Source organism: Tamandua tetradactyla, chromosome 11 (genome assembly GCF_023851605.1).
Source record: "Tamandua tetradactyla isolate mTamTet1 chromosome 11, mTamTet1.pri, whole genome shotgun sequence".
NCBI lineage: Eukaryota > Metazoa > Chordata > Mammalia > Pilosa > Myrmecophagidae > Tamandua > Tamandua tetradactyla.
The window spans coordinates 27,562,463-27,578,003 of record NC_135337.1 but is presented as its reverse complement, the minus strand read 5'-3'; positions in this window follow the sequence as shown (position 1 = coordinate 27,578,003).

Sequence of the window (15,541 nt, the reverse complement as noted above, 5' to 3'; positions counted from 1 at the left end):
GAAGCAGAACTGTTAGAAGACATATATGTGTGTGTGTGTGTGTATACTATGAGATTTTTTAATAGGGATTGACTCACACAACTGTGGGGATGGGCAAGTCCAAATTCCCTAGGACAAGCCACAAGCTGGGAACTCTGATGAAAATTTTTGATGACTTTCCCAGCAAGCCGATGTAGAGATGGAAATTCTCCCTCTGACTGCTGAAATCATCACTTCTCCTTTAAGGCCTTCAACTGATTGGGTGAACTTCTCTCCTTGTTAAAGGCAGTCTCCTCAGTTGACTATAGATGCCAACATCCACAGATGCCTCAACTTACTGACTATTTACATCCATTAAATATCCTCATGGTAACACTCAGGCCAATGCCTGCTTAAACAAACAACTGAACACCATGATCCAGCTAAACTGACACAAGAACTTAACTATCACAGGAGTAGAGGTTGTGGGTTCCAGCCCAGCTTCTAGACAAGGTGATTGAAGATAGGAAGAGCAGTTGCTTTTTATTTGAAACCAATATATTGCATTCTCCATTTATTCCTATTCATTTTTTTCATTTTAATTTAGACACATGGTCAAGATTTCTAAAATATTGTCTGTTATCTGATGGATCCAACTTTCTTTAAACTTTGTCATCTGCAAACTTGATAAACATGCCTTTTATGTCATCATTCAAGTCACTGATAAATCTTTAAATGGGAAAAAACTATACACATACTCATCTGCTTTACACTGCCTTATCCTTTGGGGTGACATTGATACAATAGTTCAAAATTATATATATATATAAACCATATTTTCCTTTCTAATCAATGCCTTACTGAAATCCAGATAACTTTGTTTTGGGGAACCCTCCTCCCTCACTGTGCTCTGAAATCTGACCCATATAATGACCTTATTTAAAAAATTAATTGCTCCTGTACCATATTATTCCTTATAGATAGCTATGAAGGACATATTTATATGTAGGTTATATTTTTTATGAAAATATTATTTGCTAGGAATTATGTCCATTTAAGTCAGTTACATCTGATGGGCAAATGCTTACATTTGTATGACCAGAACCTAAATATATATTGGCAAGAGTTCCATTTGAAAAGAAAATCAAAATGTTCTCTATATGATTAATCCTATAATTCTGCATGAGGTAGCTTTGCCATTGACTAGAACAGGATAGCTCAAAATGTCAGTTCAATCTTATGGGTCAGTAAAGGTACAAAAATTATCGTGTCTTTATGTAGAATTAGGTTGTCTAAAAACAACCTTGGGTTCGATTCCCAGAACCTGCCCATGGGGAAAAAAAAAAGTGAATGGCTTATAAATTTAAAAGTTAGTAGAAATCAAAACAGAGCTGTTGAGTTCATTCACGTTCTTACTTCAAATATCTCTGCTGAATACTTCACCACAAATGAGTTGGATGATATCCTTGGAGCAAGCAGACTGCTGGAGCACTGGTATTCAACTGGGGGTGATTTTGCTCCTAGGAGACATAGAACAAGATCTGGAGACATGTTTGATTGTCATTACTAGTGTCATTACTAGTCACTGGTATCTGGTAGGTAAAGCCCAGGGTGCTACTAAATATCCTGCATTGCATACAGCAGCCCCTTTCCCCTGGCCCCAACAAAGAACTATCTGACCCAAATGTAAAGAGTGTGGGGACTGAAATCAGGATGTTCCTGATTGCAGTGTACTGTTATGAGGGCTGAAGCATTAATGGCCACATCTGTACTATCATTTAAAATATAAGCTTGCTTAACAGTAAGTGATTAAATTATGGCTAGATGATCCAATGACTTTCCAAGGAAAATGGCTATTTACATAAAGGCAGTATTATGGTTTCCTGCTAATCTTCAATTTTATAATCATTTTTCTAAAATGCTTTAATATACTTCCTCCTAATGATTTTATGCATTAATCTTTCTTCTGGATTAATAATTTAAATTATAAAATATTATTTTATTGTGACAACTGACATAACCCATAACCCATCTACCTTAACTTTACTTTTAAACTTTACTCTTTTGTTGTTGTCTGAGGTGAATCTTAGAAATAAAACCCTTTGGTCTTAAGCCAGGTCCCCCTGGTGCAATCCCTGAAACAAGTATTATTGTGCAAATTATTTATTGAGGAAATACTCCTAGGAGAATCCTGCAAAGTAGGGGAGGATAAGGGTAGGGAAAAGAAAGTAGCTAATCAAGGAAGCAATTTCCAGCCAAGTACTGGGAGGATTGCTTCAGCCTTATTCCACAAGGGGCCTACTGAATTATAAATTATGGCATCAGAATTATCCTATTATCATACAAGGGAGCTGAGCTCACATCCACCTTCCCAGGTCAACCCTTGGCTAAGACCCACTTCAAAAGTCATAAATTCCCAGCATATCCTGCTTGCTGTGCATGCAGGAAAAGTTGTTCCAATAGCTTGAAGTCCTCCCAAAGAAGGTGCTAGAAGTTGGAAGACAAAACACATGGAAGGCAGGGAAGAGGTTCCTGAAAATTGTGAAAGGGAAAAGAGAGATCTGGAAGAACATTGATGGTGATTCATATGCCCTCACGTAACCAGAATTTGGTAAGTCATAGCAAACATTCTCCCTGTGGGAAAAATGCTATATAAATGAGATAATGATTTCTTAGTAAAGTTAGCATAAATTTGTACGGATTTCCTAGGGGATTTTGTTAGGCTATTTTTCATCCTTACATTTTATATAAATACCTCATCATTGCCATAAACAGTACTTGCCTCAAATTTAACATAAATTGAATATTAATTTATAAACCACGTGTTTTAATTTTGAGTCTAGCATGTTTAACAGCTTACATCTAGGGAATGAAAAGCGTTTGGCTTACACAACTTTGCACTTTTCCAGTTCACAAGCCTCCAGATCTGCTCAGACTGAAGGCCACATATATTTTTTTTTAAATCAAAACTCAGTTCCTTTTCATCTTCACGTGCAAACTGATTCCTGCTAGTTTGACTTTACCTCTCCTTTATAGAACTTTTCTGGAAGTGATGTGAAGTAGACAATACCCACCGACATTTTGAAGTTTCCCTATATTTCCTCTGCTTGCTATTTACATCCTTGAAGGAATGGTCTTCCTTCTAAGGTACCATCAATTAAGTTTAGTTGAATAATTTCAATTAAATTTTTTCTTACAGTGAAAGAGTCATCACTTTTCCAAACCCTAATATCTGAAACCTTCTGATGACCATATATTTTAAGGTTTGATTTGGAAAGTACCCCAGCATAGGAATTAAGTTCTGACTAATTAGGATATAGTTTTGGCAGGAAAGCAGGAACCCACAATCATATTGGTGTGGAAATACAGAAGTATTTTTCTTTCTCACTTATAAAATCTTGAGGTGAGAGGTCCAGGGTTGATATAGCAGCTTTTTTCCCACAAGCATGGCAGAGATCCAAGTTTCTTCCATTTTGTGGCTATACCATTCACTTTAAAACTATTTGGCACCAAACAGCCTTTCACACAACAGTCTGTTAGAAAGGGGGAAATCAGAACATCTCTCTTTAAAGGCAAAGAGGAAGTTATACACTACACTGACACTCATTCTCATTGGCCAGAACTTAGTCACGTGGCCACACTTTATGTTTAAGAGATTGGGAAATACATTCTTTTTTTTCTGGGCAGCTATATACCAAGATAAAACTCTTTTACTTTGGAAGAAAGGAGGCATGCATCCAAAAAGACTTCTAACAGTCCTTCCCTGCCATAATAAAGCCACACTAAATAATGATATGTGGTTCAAGTAAACAGGGATATATCATAATTATAAACTATGCAACACATTACAGGGTTTCTACATAAATACAAAAGAGACCTAAAAAGATAGATGATCAGTGTGTGTGTGTGGGGGGAGGGTGCAAGGGTAGTTCAGTAATAGACTTCTTGCCTGCAATGAGGGAAACCCGGGTTCAATTCCAGTCCATGCACTTCCCAAAAAACAAACAAAAAAACATTCAACAAATGGTGCTGCAATAATGCGATACTCACATGGAAAAATAATGAAATGTGACCTCACCATACAGCATGCAAAAAAAAAAAAAAAATAGATGGTCAAACATTCCCACATAATGGAAGTTATTTTGTTAACAGCTTTATTGACCATTAATTGACATGCAATAAAGCACACAAGTTTCACATTTACAATTTGCTAAGTTTTGATACATGCATTCCACGAACCCATCACCACAATCCAGAAAATGAAGACATCCATCACCCCCAGGGGCAGGCACCAGCCTCTTTCAGTCCTGCTGACACTGCCTCGGTTCAGGCTTTCAGGATCTTCATCTGGACAATTGCAATAGCCTCTCAACTGGTTTCCCTGCCTTCAGTTTCTTTGGCCCCAGTACTTTCTCCATATTTCCATCAGCATTAGTGAACGTGCCCCTTTTCTAGTTAAAATGTGAAGGCTTCTTCTTATTATGTTATACTCCTTAGTCTAGCATACAAAGGTACTCACAATCTATGCAGAACTTCATTTCCTAGTCTTATCTTTTCCTCTTTCATGTTACATACTCTCCAATCACACTAAACTGAAACATGTATTATCACAGCTCTGTATGCTTATGCAGGCTGGAATTTACTTCTCTTTTTTTTATTTAGTGCTTAAATGTTGCCCTGCATAGTATGGGTGCATTGTAGTGTTCTTTATCTCAGATGTATGTTATATTCACATGCATGTGCATATCCATATCCACGTGTGTGTGTGTGTGTGTGTGTGTGTGTGTGTATGATGGGCCAGCCAGCCAGTTCAGCAGACTAAGGGCTAACCTAGACTCTCCCTAATGAGCACTAAGGAGCCTTTCAGAAAATGCCTTATTTTGAATGCTGCTGAATTGTTTTATTTTGTTTTCTTAGCTCTATGTGATGGTTAAGTTCAAGTGACTACTTGGACAGTTTATGGTGTCCAGTTGTTTGGCCAAGCAAGCACTAGCCTGATTGTTACTGTGAGGATATTTCATGGATGTAAATTATTAGTAAGTCGATTACATCTATGGCTGATGACATCTACAGCCGATTGAGGAGACTGCCTTCCTACAAAGAAAGAAGTCTCAGTCTATCAATTGAAGTCTTAGAGGAGTAGTGATGATTACAGCAGTCAGAAGGGAAAATTTCCATCTCTACTTCAGCCAGCCAGTTTCTCCTGGGAAATTCATTGAAAACCTTTGTGGGAATTCCCAACTTGTGGCCTGCCCTACAGAACTCAGACTTTTCCATCCCCCCAGTTGTGTGAACCAATTTCTATTAAAAGATCTCCTAATTCCATAAAATAAGCATAAATATATAATATGTGTATATGTGTGTGTGTATGTCTTGTGTCAGCTCTGTTTCCCTAGAGGACCCTGACTAATTATCTCCACTGTCACTCTTTCTTGGTCTTCATCTTGGTGAACAGTTTTGATTCTTCATAGTTGACAAAATGAAAAAAAATGATGGTATTGTAGACGCCATATAAAACCCTGAAGTTTTATATATTTAGGGGCACCTTCAAATTAGTAGTCAACGGAATAGGGAGTAAAGACCAGCAAACAGTCAGGGATTGGTAGAAATACTTTTACCCTATTGTAGGTATCATAAAGCTCACAGCAGTCTGGAAGAACTGATCTACTGTTGTATGAAGAGCATGTGAATGAAATTATAACTTGAAGCATGCCACAACTTGGGATTGAAAGAGAATTCCATAGCAGGTGTGCTGTGTGATTGCTGCTAATGAGGCTCCATAGGAACCGTCCCACAAAGACACCTTATATTGTTAACATTCATTAGTTCATTCATTTCCAGAAACTTAACCCCTGCAGTAAGAAATAAATAAATGCCTATATTATAAAATTATCCATTGTTCAAGGCCCCATGCATAGTGCCTCTTTTACCTGAAACTTTCATTCCTGACTTGGCTGGGAAAAAACTAGCTATTTCATCTTTTGTCTTAGCATAGCATCCATTCATACCTTTGCCATAGCACTTACCATATTGAAGCATGTATTTGTCTGTCTCCCTAAATATATTCTGAGCCTCTTGGGGCCAGGGATAATGGCTTATTCATCTTTGTATCTCTAACACCTAGCATAGAGCTTTACACATAGCAGATGCCTGGTAAATATTTGTTGAAACAAAATAAAATATTTACTATAGTACTTCATTGTAACTCATAAAATTTGCACTTCTTTCTTCCCTGGATACATAACCATCTATGTCAAGGGAAAACTTGATTCAGAATAATAAATAGAGCTGGCCCTGAAGTAAAAGAGAACTTTCTGGCCTCCACTCTTTTCTTATAGCTCAATAGCTCTTGTTAAGATCATCCATAACCTAAATTCTAAATATAATGATATTTTTCAGCCCTGGTCTTGCCTTCCCACTCTGCCATGTTGACACTGCTAACTGCCCTTTCTCTCTCTCTCTCTTTGGAAATTCTTTCCTTTCATGACTTCCATGATGCTACCTAACTTTCTGACTGTTCCTTAACTTCCTTCGTGGACTGTCTTTTTATTGTCCTTCAATCTTCACCATTCTTCTCCTCTCATTATGCACATGATTTTATTGGACAATCATCCATGCTTGGGCTTTAATTGTTTTCAATATATTGATAACTCCCAAATCTATATAGCCCACATCCTTTAGTGAATTTAGAATCGTATCATTTCTATCCATCTGGATTGTGGAGAGCCGCCTCCCGGGTCAGGCCTAGTGGTCGCGCTGCAGCCTGCTCTAGAGTTCCCCCCGCCCATCGAGTGAGTCAAGATAGCGCCCGCATCCTGTTTCCGCGTATGACGCACGCGCCCACCAACCCTATCTTCCAATCACCTCTGTATACGTGGCACTAACCTATTGGGTTTGGGCACAGTATATAAGAGGTTACCCGGACAGGGTGGGTGGAGACGACCCACAGGGAGCCGTACCTGACGGCCGCATAGAGGTTGTTCCCCCCGCGGGGTATCTTGTCCCGCGTGGAACCTGTAACAGAGAATGCAAGCTTAACTCCAGTAAAGGTCTGTGCTCACAACCGCTGCGTGCCTCGAACCCGTGTTTATCACTCGAGTCGGTTTGCCTGCGCCTGTCTCTTTCTCCCCTCCTGTTCCCTTCGCCGGCCGGGGATCAGAAGCCGAACGAGACGGCTGCGGACACTGGATGTTCAATAAGAACCTCAGCATAATGTCTTTCCCCAGTATCTCAGTTTGACAGGGCTGCTACGACAAGTACCACAAAGTGATTGGCTTAAACAACAGGAGTTTTATCTCACAGTTCTAGAAGCTGGAAGTCCAAAATCAAAATGTCAACAGGATCAGGCTTTCTCTGCCAGCAGGATCAGGCTTTCTCTAAAGTCTATAGCATTTCCTGAGAATTCATGGCTCAATCTCTTCTTCCATCACATGGTGATTTATCTTCTGTCTCCTTCCCTGTCTTCTACAATTGACTGCATCTGAATTTCCTCTGCTTAGACAGGCTTCAGTCATATTAGATGGAAGCCCACCCTGATTCAGTTTGGACTCATCTTAATAGTCGACATCCACAGGCTCTAGAGCTAGGATTTAAACATGTATTATGGGCACATGATTCAGTTTATCACACCAAGAAACAGAAAATCTTCCTTTTCTTACGATATTTCTTATCACACTTTAGTTCCACCAATCACTATAGCTGAAAACTAAGAGGTAAAGGTGAGTCCTTGCAAGCCCCCCTCCATATATGGTTGTTCTTTCTGTTGATTGTCCCTGCTTCTCTCTAACCCATTGCCTTTGTCCCCTACAACAGCCTTTAATTCATCCTCTTCCCATCCATTCTCCTCAGTTTTGCCAGATGAAACCATCTAAAATGTGAACCTGATCATGTCATTCTCCAATTGGAAATCTGCCAATAGTTCTCCATTGTAATGATAAAGAAGTCAAAGTTCTTTAGCATGATACAAAAAGTCCTTCATCACCCCAGGCCCTGCTTCTGGTCCAGCCCACCCCTTAGCATCCCTGTGCCTTACTCTAAGTTCCTTCCAAGCTGAAACACTTGTATCCCCTTAAAATGCCACATGGCCGTGTCTCCTGCCTTCTTGCATGCTGCCCATCCAACTTGGAACATCCTTTCCCCTCTTGCTTTTCATTTAGCTGAATTTCCCTTAATAAGTTATTGAATAATTCACATTTCTTCAATATATAGTTATTATATGTTCCAGATAATGTACTAGGCTGGAGACAAATGGCTGAACAAAAGTGATTTAGCCCTTAATCCCATAAACCTTACATTTTAGAAGGGGAGGCAGTAATTAAATAAACATTCATACTAATAAATATAGAATTATGAGTTTCAGAAAAGTCAATATATATAAAATAAAAGGTGTGCTGAAAAATTACCACAGTGGAATTTCCTCGATTGCCATACTTATTACAGTTGTTACAGGGAATTAAACTGTATTTGTCAAGCTTCCCAGTTAAACTGGGAGCTTCAAGAGGGCAGAGATTTCCGCATTATTCCTCTTTAAATTTTCGGTTTTCAGACTGGGTTTGGGCCCCAAAGGTGTTGAGTAGGTGTGTTCTGAACTAATGAAACATAGTTTGCATTCCTTAAGAATAGAAATTGGTAAGGAGTTGAGCGTCTCTGGAAGGAGTAAGCAAAATGGCATAGGTTAGCAGCCCCCTGCTTATGACTCTGTAAAGGAATTCCCACACTGGGGCTAAGTGAATTAATTGATCCCTAAAGTCTCTTACAATTCTAAATATAATGAATGGTAATGACTCATGGGATCAAGTGACTTAAAAGAAGCAACTTGCCTTGTATATTTTGCTGATACAGTGTCTAGGTCAGTGTTTCCTTTGAGTGAACTGTTTACTGTGTGGGAATTTGGGAACATAGTTGCCTGATTTAAAAAAAGAGTCTTCATTGTTAACTTCAGAATAATCCAGAATACACGAAAGTAGTCACCAAGTAGACTCGGAGGTTATGAGGTTTGGCAAGCTAAATAATAACTTGAAGTCTCAATATCTATTATTATTATTAATATTTGCTTTGTTAATTACATTTACTTAATCCATGTGTCCAAACTGCCTAATTGGACTATAGTTTGCACAATATAAAATATTAGAGGAAAAATGGGGCAAATTTTTTTAGCAGACACCAATGCGGAAACCTAGGTGACATTTAATAAATCAATTATTTTTCTTCTTCCTTTCCTGCTTCCCTCACCATGGAAGTAGAAGCTTGCTTTGTGAAATTGACAAGATTTGAAAACTCTTTGTGAAAGTATGAGATGCCTGATCCTATTCCAAGATTTTTTGTCTTGATGTCCATGATATGTATCCCTCCTTTCTACCTTGAATCACACTAACATAATACATTTGTAACTCATCATGTTTGAGCATGGAAATAACTTGTTTGGTGGGGGTAGAAATAATCTTTTGGTATTTTTTTTTGTTTTTACTTGTTATGGCTCTGAATTTTTCCTGCTTTGAAATGATGGCTAAAATGTGCACAGCATTTCTGTGCCATCCGCAAACATATTTTCAGCATGCCTGTTTTCATGAAGAAAGTGAAGGAAGCATAAGCTTGGCACAGCGCTAAGTATGGGGTGTGTACATGGAAGCCATCTGTTCTGCATATATTGTGCTCTGCTGACATGCAGGAGGAAAGAAATCTGTGAAATCAGAATGCATACTTTTCAAGGTGTTAACTACTGAACGACTCGAGCAATGGGCATGGAGGCACTGTCCTTACTATTGATTAACAGCTCTTTCCTCCATTTCAACCTCATTTCAATTAGTAAGAGTAACTATTTATTACATAATACTGAATATGAGAAAAACTTTGTCATCATTCTTCTGTTGCGAGTGGAAGAGGGAGAGACACAGAATGCTAGTTAGCAACATATTTCAGTTAAAAAAAAAGTCAGTTAGCCATGCCACTTGGAAGAGGTGCTGCTGTTTCTACTGGAGCTAGAGGAGCTGGGAAAGGATAAATCTGAGCCAATGGAACTTGTCCTGCTACAGAGCTGTATCCATTGGTTTCTGTTTGGAGAGTGAAATTCTGGGGGCTGCTGCCAGATGCCTCCAGAAGTGACTACTTCATTTCACTGACTTCTTCCTTTGGAAAGTCCAGACTCATTCCACAGAGATATACCACTGGTCTCAACTGTAACAATGAAGATTTGTGTTCAGAAATCTCCTGAATACCTCCTTGTCAATTATAAATGTGTTGTGAAGTCAAATACCAGTTTGCCCTGAAATTGGTTTATTCAAGAATTGACTTAATCCTTAGTTATCCTCACTTAATGTAGTTGATTCAAATTAAAATCCTCATTCTCCCGGGCTAATTCCTGATCCTAGTAAAGAAACACAACTGATGCTCAATGAAAAAAGACAGAAAATTACACCCCCGTGGAGGATCTTGTATGATATAAATAGAAGCATGATTACAAATTGTTCCCTTTTGTTTTCCACATCAGGGAAACATTAGTGGAGCCAAATTCAAACTCACTCTTACCAGTCTTCCTGGTCACAGAAATAATAATCAGATGGTTACCAAGCGACATCAGTTTCCCCCAGGGAGTCAGTATCTAGGAGAATGAGAACAGGCTGATTTGAATGAGCCTAGAATGAAGTAAACACAGGTTCTGAGGGCTTAGCAGCCCTGTGTGAGCAGATGGACCCTCTACCTTGAACTAGGCATTGAAGAAGAATTTCTGGTGACATCATCAACACCTCTGAGAAATACAAGGGTCCACTCGCTGTAGTCCCTGGATGCTATTTTGTTGCTTTATTTATTGGCAGTTTTCATCTTCTGTAGAAACTGGACCTTTGTTGCATTCATTCCTAAACCCAGCCCACAACCAAACTACTGCGTGAAATATTATTTGAACACAAAGAGACAAATAGATAAATCAGAGTCTTTTCCAGTAAACCCATAATCTGAAAAATTACATGGAACTATTATCAAAATCTATTTATGCAATCTTATCACAAGTTAAGAACATACCAAGCTAATATCAGAGGTAAAGAATGGCTTCTATCAGTTGGATTTAATTAACATGCATTTTTTTCTTGTCCCAAAAAAAGGAACTGGTATTAAGTATAACATTAAAAGGAAGGAAAGGGGTGGTACAACAGTGGCTCAGTGGCAGAATTCTTGCCTGCCACACTGGAGACCCGGGTTCGATACCTAGTGCCTGACCAAGCAAAAAAAAAAAAAAAAAAGAAAGAAAGAAAAGAAAAAGGAAGAAAAGGCAACTCCTAGTTTACTAAAAAATAGATGTTTTGGAGTATCTATTATGTATGTCCCCACTGTTGATGCTAAAATGATGAACAAGATAATGTTCTTATCTTCAATTTTCTTATGGTCTTTTGAAAAATAATCTAGTAAAACACTTGTGAGATTGTGCTAATGTCTGCTGCAGATACTAAAGTAGTCAAGCAGGAGGGCTGGGGGAGTTTTCCAGGAGGAAAGAATGCTGGGTCTTGTTGGAGGACTGGAAGTAGAGGACAAGGTGGAGAGTGAGATGTGAGGTTGCTGAGGGGCCGGCAAGGTGGTGTTCAGAGAGAAGCAAAGAGTTTGGTCTGTCTGAAGTCCCAGGGTCTAATCATGGGGAGATGGATGGGACTGGATAGAGGTGTTCCGTGGCCGGATCACAATAGATCTCCCGTGGCTCGCCGAAGCTCAAGTTTGTCTTTAAAAAGGAAAGAACAAAGACATGTCTCCTGTCTCCTGGTGGAGACTCTAGTCTACCTGACTGCACACACCTTGATCCGTGGCTTTTCTCTTCTCTGTTCAAAGAGCTTGGATTGCTACAGAAAGTCGGAGAAAAAGGAGAGCTATGACCCAATTCCCCTTTCCTCCTCTTCTGACTGTTCTCCCCTTGAGAATTAATCCTGAATGGCAATTGAATGTCCTAATTTTAGGGTAGAGTTTCAATAGACAGTAACTGTGACTAGGTAAAAGAAGACATGGCATCTTTTGAGCAAATATCTTTGGGGATGGGAGCCCACAAAAAGGGACATCACAGAAACACCATATTTTAGGGTTTGGCTACCAGGAATCATAGAGAGGCAACAGCTTTCCATAACTGATACCAAAAGGCCTTGGTTATTTTCAATCCCTGTTATTAACAGTGACACATATTTCCTGGTCTCAGTGTTTCATCATTTCGGGATTTACTGAAGGGCTCAGAATCCAGACATAATAAGTTCTTGCATTTCATTTGCCCAGTTGCTACCTGGCTGATATTTGGCAAACAGATCAAGTCAGAAGAGAAGTAGAGTATCCCCCTTTCCCCTCCTTCCTTCCTACCATCATTCAATCCGACTCTTTTTTAAAGGAAAAAAAAAAAGACTTCTTTGACTAGATGCTCCTCTCTCTGACATGGGACAAGTAAACCTATTTTCTAGCAGATTAATTATGAGAAAGCCCCCTGTTCAGCAGACATCCATGATTAGAAGTCCGTTCCCAAATACGCTTGTGTGCATTTTCATAGTGCTGGCCTGACCACCTGCTGGCCTGCTTTCTGTTTCTATTACGAGTTTTCTTGCATTGTTGGCTCCTTCATTTGACTTTATCTAATTTAGCTGCCATTGTTTCCCCTGTATATCAAATAGAGATTGCAAACTACATTTGTGTTGCAGGGAGCTTTCAATCTGTTTTATGTTTTTTTGTTGTTGTTGTTGTTTTCTCGTGGCCCTTTGTCATTCATTTATATCACTTGTTTGGCCTTACAGGCACCCGAGTTTGCAACTCTACCTTAAACACATAGAGCATTCTTCCATATCTCCCCTAAGAGATCCCCTACCAACACGTGCCCAGCCTCTCCAGAATAAAGCTTGCCCCAGTGTTTAGTTGGGAAAACCTGGAAAAGAATACTAAATTAATTATACAAGCTAATTGAAAAATAGGTTATGATCAACTACCTCAGTTTTTTCATTGTAAAGGGGGTAAAAGTAAAATTTAAAATGTTAGTAGTCTCACTCTGCTTTTAAATTAGTGACTTTTTTTTTTATTAGCGTCATAAAGGTACTTGAGGAAGCTGAGATTTGGGCAGGCTGAAATGGAGGTCCATGACCCCATCACTTGGTTGTTTAGGAAATGAGTGAAGATCCTAAGGCGAAGGCCACAGGAGGGGAGGACAGAGCCAAATGCCAGTCCAGCAGATTGGCCAAACTCAGCATCCTTTAGGTCAGGCTGTTTACCCCAACCTAAAATGTAGATATCAAAAGGGTTTCCCCCCAGGGGTGTGGATTCAGCACCAGAAGGAGTGTAAAGGGGGAAGAGAGTTGGAATTGGGTCTTGACAATGCAAGACGGAGGAAGAGAGATTTTCCACGCAGGTTTGGCTGGTGCCCCCTTAGTTCCCCGGGAGAGACACAGAGACCAAAGGTAGCCCTGCCGCATCTCACCACTGCCCAGGACGCCCCGGACGCAGTGGTTCCCAGTGGGGAGCCAGGCACTGTGAAATCGCTTGTGGGCGGTGAGCAGGTGGTGTGTTTGAAGGGACAGTGGCAGGGGAGCCCGTGGGTATGCAGGGGCTCTGGGCAGGCCTGCCCGGGATTGGGGAGGAAAGCGTCCAGCACATGGCCGAAATCGTCGCAGCTGCAGCAGTTCATCTGGTCCAGGCACGGGATTTTAACCCAGAAGCCACAGTTATTCCACTTTCTGAAGGGGATTGAGAGGAACGCTAGTCTGGACATCAGCATTTACAGTCAAATTCCCAGGAATAGGGCGGGCCACGCCGTAGACCCGGGTTCGATTCCCGATGCCAACCCATGAAAAAAAAAATTCCCAGGCATGGCAACGGGGTCAGGTTTCAAACTCAGGGCTTCGGATCAGGGTAGGGGCTTTTCCCTCATCACTGTTTTCCCGGGAACAGAGCTGTTGAACTGGTTCGGCAGGACTTGCGCAGGGGTGATCGCGAGCAGAGCCTGCATCAGAGGGTTCATTGGGAGCTGGGGCGGCTACAGGTCCCGCTGCAGCGGCAGTGCCTTTAAAGGGCGGCCCGCATCACCTGTGCAAAGCTGGGCTCCATTCTGACGGTGTTTACCTTATTTCACAACAGAACCCAAGTAAAGATTGATTCAAGCTCATTTCTGAAGTAACTCATTTGGTATAATCTAGCCACATCACATATTCTGGTTTCTCTGTATCAGAATTCAAGTTTCAACTAAATGCAGTACAAATGTTCAAATAAATCCAGAGTTAAGTTTTGAATTTAAATGAATCTTATGGTGTCAATCAAATACACATGATATATGTGACTTAAATTCTTAACTATTTCAATGACTTAGAGAAGAGAAATCCAGAATGGGTTCATAAATCCAGGGCTGGGTTTATAAACTCTAGAATTGCATCGCTCATGTTTCTATCATGAATTGGGCATATATATATATAATCTTGGGGGGAAGAGATCATTTTAATATTTGAACAAAGTTCATTACACTGGATACATGATCTGGAATTACTTAGTAAGTTTCAAAAGCACAGGATATTTCCAGGGTTTCACTTGGTTACACATCATTTCTCTTAATATGTGAGATGGGGTTAATCATGTGTTAATATTCAAAGAAAATTCACTAGTGGAAAGAAATCTTTACCAATTAATGACTAAGCTAACGATTTCCTAATCACTACTGAGCATACAAGAAAGCCATGAAAAAAAGTGCACAATTAGGTCGAGAGAAAAACCTGTAATATTCTGAAGACAAGTTAATTGTATCTTACAGTACGCCTAAATTTTACCCACTATTTGATATTGATGTTTTGAGCTTTTGATATATGGATAACCTTTTCAAAAGCATTTCATCTTTAATTATTCTAGAGAATTGTCTTTTAGTCATTTGTCAGGTGCATCTTTTATTCATTTTCATTTTAAAGCATATTTTGTTTCTGTGGATGCAGCAAAAACTTAGAAATTAGTTAAGTTCAACTCAAGTGTTATTGCCTTTATTTTCAAGTAGCAAAGATCTTGAGGGATTTGATGGTGATAGATATTACATAATGATGATTTTGGTTAAAGAGGGCCACTGGACCAATAAGCCTATCATTGGGACTCAGTGTCCTGGTATTTTTTTGGGGGGGGGGGCGGGGGGGGGCAGTGCATGGTCCGGGAATCGAACCCAGGTCTCCCTCATGAAAGGCGAGCATCTACCACTGAACCACCCCTGCACCCCTGGTATATTTTGACATCCTCTTTCTCATTCTTTAAACTGCATTAGAGAAGTTTATAAGTGCTGCAAGTAGCAAAGGACTGACACGTGCCGACTTAAGGAAGATGTTTATTTCCCACAAATAACTAGGGACCTGGGAAATAGGGTGCTGTGGGCAGTGGTCCAAAACTCAGGGATCTCAGAGCTGATGTCTCTGTATTTCTCTTGGCCATTTCCTCATGGTCACAAAATGGCAGCTGTATTTCTGTCCATTGTAATGATATTTATATTCCATTCAGGAAGGGTGGGAGTGGCTGAAGGGGCATGTTTCCAGATTTCTTATTTAAAAAATTTATCCTAGATGCTCCAGCCAAATATGTTCTTTGACATTTCATTGGACAAATACTGAGTCTCAAG